The sequence below is a fragment of the Arachis ipaensis genome, chromosome B4 (assembly GCF_059453495.1).
Source record: "Arachis ipaensis isolate K30076 ecotype BB chromosome B4, ASM5945349v1, whole genome shotgun sequence".
Classification (NCBI taxonomy): Eukaryota; Viridiplantae; Streptophyta; class Magnoliopsida; order Fabales; family Fabaceae; genus Arachis; species Arachis ipaensis.
The window spans coordinates 108426606-108433795 of record NC_142439.1 but is presented as its reverse complement, the minus strand read 5'-3'; the positions used below and the strand labels follow the sequence as shown (position 1 = coordinate 108433795).

General features: G+C 37.6%; 1 non-coding gene across 1 annotated transcript; it reads right to left on the bottom strand.

Annotated features, from left to right (window-relative positions):
* Positions 1-2337: 2337 nt before the first annotated feature.
* Positions 2338-2445, bottom strand: LOC148568715 (small nucleolar RNA R71). The gene has a single exon (XR_015881861.1). It is a non-coding gene; the product is annotated as a small nucleolar RNA R71 (small nucleolar RNA).
* Positions 2446-7190: the final 4745 nt, after the last annotated feature.

The window sequence follows — 7190 nt, the reverse complement described above, 5'->3', positions numbered from 1 at the left end:
AATGTTTTCAAAAATTTTCTTCAGAATTTTTAAGAATGAATTCTAGTGTTTCATGAAGCATGTGAAGCCTGGCTGGCTGTAAAGCCATGTCTAAATTCTTTTGGACTGAGGCTTCCAAACCATCAGAGGCAAGTTACATGCTTGGTAAATGATGAGCAGCAATTTGTTATCAAGAGCAATATACTCTGGTGTTAAATGCTGAAGCTTGGCTGGCCATTGGCCATGTCTAGTGTTTTGGACTGGAGCTTTCATTGAAAGCTTGGCTGGCTAGTGAGCCATGTCTAATTCCTGGACTGAAGCTTTAGACTAAGAATGCAAGATTCCTGGAATTCATATTAAAAATTTTGGAATCCTTATTTTTTATTTTTCATATAATTTTCAAAAAAAAAAATCCAAAAAAATTTAGAAAATCATAAAAATCAAAAATAATTTTCTATTTCTTGTTTGAGTCTTGAGTCATATCATAAGTTTGGTGTCACTTGCATATGCATCTAGCATTTTTCGAAAATATCATGCATTCATAGTGTTCTTCATGATCTTCAAGTTGTTCTTGGTAAGTCTTCTTGTTTGATCTTGATGATTTTTTGTTTTGTGTCTTTTCATGTTTATCATATGCATTCTTGAATTCTTAGTGCGTAAGCATTAAAGAATTCTAAGTTTGGTGTCTTGCATGTTTTCTTTGCATTAAAAATTTTTCAAAATTGTGTCTATGATGTTCATCTTGACATTCAAAGTGTTCTTGGTGTTCATCTTGACATTCATAGCATTCTTGCATACATACATTGTTTTGATCTAAAAATTTCATGCATTGCATAATTTTCATGTTTTTCATAAAAATTCAAAAATCAAAAAAATATCTTTCCATTTTTCTCTCATCAAATTCGAAAATTGAGTTGACTTTTTCAAAAATTTTTAAAAATCAAATTGTTTCTCATAAGTTAAATCAAATTTTCGATTTGAAAATCTTATCTTTTTCAAAATCTTTTTCAAAAATCAAATCTTTTTCAAAATTATTAGTTATTTTCAAAAATTCCAAAAATATTTTTCAAAAATCTTTTTCTTATTTTATATCATAATTTTCGAAAATAACAATAGCAATTAATGTTTTGATTCAAAAATTTCAAGTTTGTTACTTACTTGTTAAGAAAGATTCAAACTTTAAGTTCTAGAATCATATCTTGTGATTTCTTATGAATCAAGTCATTAATTGAAATTTTAAAAATCAAATCTTCTTCAAAACTAATTTCTATCATATCTTTTCAAAATATCTTCTTATCTTATCTTTTTCAAAAATATCTTTTCAAAATATCTTTCCTAACCTCCTAACTACTTATCTTTTCAAAAATTGGTTTTCAAAATTTGTTTCAACTAACTAACTAACTTTTTGTTTGTTTCTTAACTTTTTCAAAACTACCTAACTAACTCTCTCTCTCTAATTTTCGAAAATATCTCCCCTTTTTCAAAAATTTCTTTTTAATTAACTAATTATTTTTATTTTTTATTTTTATTTCAAAAAAATTTTCAAAAAAATACTAACAAATTTTCAAAAACCAATTTTCAAAAATCACTAACTCCTTTTCAAAATAATTTTCGAAAATTATACCTCCCACATCCTATTCTATTTATTCATTCATATCCTAACATCTTATCTCACATCTCTTCCATTCTCACAGTTGTGTTTCTTCCTTTACATCACATTCTTTATCTCCCCCTCTTTTCTTCCACTCACAAAGGGATCCCTATACTGTGGTATAAAGGATCTCTATTATTATTATCATTTTTCTGGCCATTCTTCCTTGTCATATGAGCAGGAGCAAGGATAAAAACATTCTTGTGGAAGCAGATCCAGAACCTGAAAGGACTCTGAAGAGAAAATTAAGAGAAGCTAAAATACAACAATCCAGAGATAACCTTTCAGAAATTTTCGAACAGGCAGAGGAGATGGCAGCCGAAAATAATAATAATGCAAGGAAGATGCTTGGTGACTTTACTGCACCTAATTCCAATTTACATGGAAGAAGCATCCCCATTCCTGCCATTGGAGCAAACAACTTTGAGCTGAAACCTCAATTAGTTTCTCTGATGCAGCAGAACTGCAAGTTTCATGGACTTCCATCTGAAGATCCTTTTCAGTTCTTAACTGAATTCTTGCAGATATGTGATACTGTTAAGACTAATGGAATAGATCCTGAAGTCTACAGGCTCATGCTTTTCCCTTTTGCTGTAAGAGACAGAGCTAGATTATGGTTGGATTCTCAACCTAAAGACAGCCTGAACTCTTGGGATAAGCTGGTCACGGCTTTCTTAGCCAAGTACTTTCCTCCTCAAAAGCTGAGCAAGCTTAGAGCTGATGTTCAAACCTTCAGACAGAAAGAAGGTGAATCCCTCTATGAAGCTTGGGAAAGATACAAACAGTTGACCAAAAAGTGTCCTTCTGACATGCTTTCAGAATGGACCATCCTGGATATATTCTATGATGGTCTATCTGAGCTATCTAAGATGTCATTGGATACCTCTGCAGGTGGATCCATTCACCTAAAGAAAACGCCTGCAGAAGCTCAAGAACTCATTGACATGGTTGCTAATAACCAGTTCATGTACACTTCTGAAAGGAATCCTGTAAGCAATGGGACGCCTATGAAGAAGGGAGTTCTTGAAGTTGATACTCTGAATGCCATATTGGCTCAGAACAAAATATTGACTCAGCAAGTCAATATGATTTCTCAGAGTCTGCATGGAATGCAAGCTGCATCCAACAGTACTCAAGAGGCATCTTCTGAAGAGGAAGCCTATGATCCTGAGAACCCTGCAATAGCAGAGGTAAATTATTTAGGTGAACCTTATGGAAACACCTATAACTCAACATGGAGAAATCATCCAAATTTCTCATGGAAGGATCAAAAGCCCCAACAAGGCTTTAATAATGGTGGAAGAAACAGGTTTAGCAATAGCAAACCTTTTCCATCATCAACTCAGCAACAGACAGAGAACTCTGAACAAAATGCTTCTAATTTAGCAAATCTAGTCTCTGATCTATCTAAGGCCACTGTAAGTTTCATGAATGAAACAAGGTCTTCCATTAGAAATCTGGAAATACAAGTGGGCCAGCTGAGTAAAAGGATCACTGAAATCCCTCCTAGTACTCTCCCAAGCAATACAGAAGAGAACCCAAAAGGAGAGTGCAAGACCATTGACATAAGCGCCATGGCTGAACCTGTGAGGAGAGGAGAGGACGTGAATCCCAAGGAGGAAGACCTCCTGGGACGTCCAGTGATCAATAAGGAGCTTCCCTCTGAGGAAGCAAAGGACTCTGAGGCTCATCTAGAGACCATAGAGATCCCATTGAACCTCCTTATGCCCTTCATGAGCTCTGATGAGTATTCCTCTTCTGAAGAGAATGAGGATGTTACTGAAGAGCAAACTGCCAAGTTTCTTGGTGCAATCATGAAGCTAAATGCCAAATTATTTGGCATTGATACTTGGGAAGTTGAACCTCCCTTGTTCATCAATGAACTAAGTGATCTGGATCAACTGACATTGCCTCAGAAGAGACAGGATCCTGGAAAGTTCATAATACCCTGTACCATAGGCACCATGATCTTTAAGGCTCTGTGTGACCTTGGTTCAGGAATAAACCTCATGCCCCTCTCTGTAATAGAGAAACTGGGAATCTATGGGGTGCAAGCTGCTAAAATCTCACTAGAGATGGCAGACAGCTCAAGAAAATAGGCTTATGGACAAGTAGAAGATGTATTAGTAAAGGTTGAGGGCCTTTACATACCTACTGATTTCATAGTCCTGGATACTGGAAAGGAAGAGGATGAATCCATCATCCTAGGAAGACCTTTCCTGGCCACAGCAAGAGCTGTGATTAATGTTGACAGAGGTGAAATATTCCTTCAATGGAATGAGGACTCCCTTGTGTTTAAAACTCAAGGATCTCCCTCTGCAACCATGGAGAGGAAGCAGAAAAAGCTTCTCTCCAAGCAGAGTCAACCAGAGCCCCCACAGTCAAACTCTAAGTTTGGTGTTGGGAGGCCACAACCAAACTTTAAGTTTGGTGTTGAACTCCCATATCCAAACTCTAAGTTTGGTGTTGGAGAGTCTCAACAAAGCTCTGCACATCTGTGAGGCTCCATGAGAGCCCACTGTCAAGCTATTGACATTAAAGAAGCGCTTGTTGGGAGGCAACCCAATGTTTATCTAATTCTTATTTTTATTGTTTTTCATGTTTTCTTAGGTTCATGATCATGTGGAGTCACAAAATAAATATAAAAATTGAAAACGGAATCAAAAACAGCAGAAGAAAAATCACACCCTGGAGGAGCATCTGTCTGGCGCTGAACGCCCAGAATGGGAGCATCCTGGCGCTGAACGCCCAGAACAAGCATGGTTCTGGCGTTCAACGCCAGAAATGGCAGCAAATGGGCGTTGAACGCCCAAAATGGGCACCAACCTGGCGCTGAATGCCCAGAGTTGTGTGCAAGGGCATTTTGCATGCCTAAATTGGTGCAGGGATGTAAATGCCTTGACACCTCAAGATCTGTGGACCTCACAGGATCACCTCAGGATCTGTGGACCCCACAGGATCCCCACCTACCTCCACTCACTCTCTTCTCTCTTCTCAATCATCCTCTATTCCCAATAAACACTCTTCGCTAGTAACTCTTTACCACTCACATCCAAACACCCACTTTCCTTCAAAATTCAACATCTCTTACCCACCCAATCCCACCCATATGGCCGAATACACATCTCCCTCCATCTCCTCCATATCTTCTTCTTATTCTTCGATTCTTTCTTCTTTTGCTCGAAGGCAAGCAACATTCTAAGTTTGGTGTGGTAAAAAGCATAGCTTTTTTGTTTTTTCCATAACCATTGATGGCACCTAAGGCCAGAGAAGCCTCTAGAAAGAGGAAAGAGAAGACAAAAGCTTCCATCAAGGGTCTATAGCTCAGTGGTAGAACATTTGACTGCAAATCAAGAGATCCCTGAGATACCTCAGGGGATACATTTTCTTCCACACAATTATTGGAAGCAACTAAGGGTGGAACATCAAGAGCACTCCATCATCCTTCATGAAATCAGAGAAGATCTAAAAGCAATGAAGGAGGAGCAGCAAAGACAAGGAAGAGACATAGAAGAGCTCAAGAACATCACTAAGGTGGACTCATTCCTTGTTCTTACTTTCTCTGTTTTTCGTTTTCTATGTTATGTGCTTATCTGTGTTTGTGCCTTCATTACATGATCATTAGTAGTAGTAACTATGTCTTAAAGTTATGAATGTCCTATGAATCCATCACCTCTCTTAAATGAAAAATGTTTTAATTCATAAGAACAAGAAGTACATGAGTTTCGAATTTATCCTTGAACTTAGTTTAATTATATTGATGTGGTGACAATGCTTCTTGTTTTCTGAATGTATGCTTGAACAGTGCATATGTCTTTTGAAGTTGTTGTTTAAGAATGTTAAATATGTTGGCTCTTGAAAGAATGATGACTAGGAGACATGTTATTTGATAATCTGAAAAATCGTAAAAATGATTCTTGAAGCAAGAAAAAGCAGCAAAGAACAAAGCTTGCAGGAAAAAAAAAATAGGCGAAAAAAAAAATATAGAAAGAAAAAGAAAAAGCAAGCAGAAAAAGCCAAAGCTCTTAAAACCAAGAGGCAAGAGCAAAAAGCCAATAACCCTTAAAACCAAAAGGCAAGGGAAATAAAAAGGATCCCAAGGCTTTGAGCATCAGTGAATAGGAGGGCCTAAAGGAATAAAATCCTGGTCTAAGCGGCTAAACCAAGCTGTCCCTAATCATGTGCTTGTGGCGTGTAGGTGTCAAGTGAAAACTTGAGACTGAGCGGTTAAAGTCAAGGTCCAAAGCAAAAAAAAAGAGTGTGCTTAAGAACCCTGGACACCTCTAATTGGGGACTTTAGCAAAGCTGAGTCACAATCTGAAAAGGTTCACCCAATTATGTGTCTGTGGCATTTATGTATCCGGTGGTAATACTGGAAAACATAGTGCTTAGGGCCACGACCAAGACTCATAAAGAAGCTGTGTTCAAGAATCATCATACTGAACTAGGAGAATCAATAACACTATTCGAAATCTGAAGTTCCTATAGATGCCAATCATTCTGAACCTCAATGGATAAAGTGAGATGCCAAAACTATTCAAGAGGCAAAAAGCTATAAGTCCCGCTCATATGATTGAAGCTCTGTTTCACTGATAGTTTGAAATTTGTAGTATATTCTCTTCTTTTTATCCTATTTGATTTTCAGTTGCTTGGGGACAAGCAACAATTTAAGTTTGGTGTTGTGATGAGCGGATAATTTATACGCTTTTTGACATTGTTTTTAGTATATTTTTTGTAGGATCTAGTTACTTTTAGGGATGTTTTCATTAGTTTTTATGTTAAATTCACATTTCTGGACTTTACTATGAGTTTGTGTGTTTTTCTGTGATTTCAGATATTTTCTGGCTGAAATTGAGGGACTTGAGCAGAAATCAGATTCAGAGGTTGAAAAAGGACTGCTGATGCTGTTGGATTCTGACCTCCCTGCACTCAAAGTGGATTTTCTGGAGCTACAGAACTCGAAATGGCGCGCTTTCAATTGCGTTGGAAAGTAAACATCCAGGGCTTTCCAGCAATATATAATAGTCCATACTTTGGCCAAGAATTGATGACGTAAACTGGCGTTCAACGCCAGCCTTCTGCCCAAATCTGGCGTCCAGCGCCAGAAAAGGATCCAAAACCAGAGTTGAACGCCCAAACTGGCACAGAAACTGGCGTTCAACTCCACAAATGGCCTCTGCACGTGTAACACTCAAGCCCAAGCCCAAGCACACACCAAGTGGGCCCCGGAAGTGGATTTATGCATCAATTACTTACTCATGTAAACCCTAGTGACTAGTTTATTATAAATAGGACCTCTTACTATTGTATTAGGGATCTTTTTGATCATCTTAGGATCTTAGGATCATCTTTGAACGCCTGGTTCTTAGATCAGAGGGGCTGGCCATCTCGGCCATGCCTGGACCTTCACTTATGTATTTTCATACAGTAGAGTTTCTACACTCCATAGATTAAGGTGTGGAGCTATGCTGTTCCTCAAAGATTAATGCAAAGTACTACTGTTTTCTATTCAATTCTTCTTATTTCTCTTCTAAGATATCCATTCGCACCCAAGAACGTG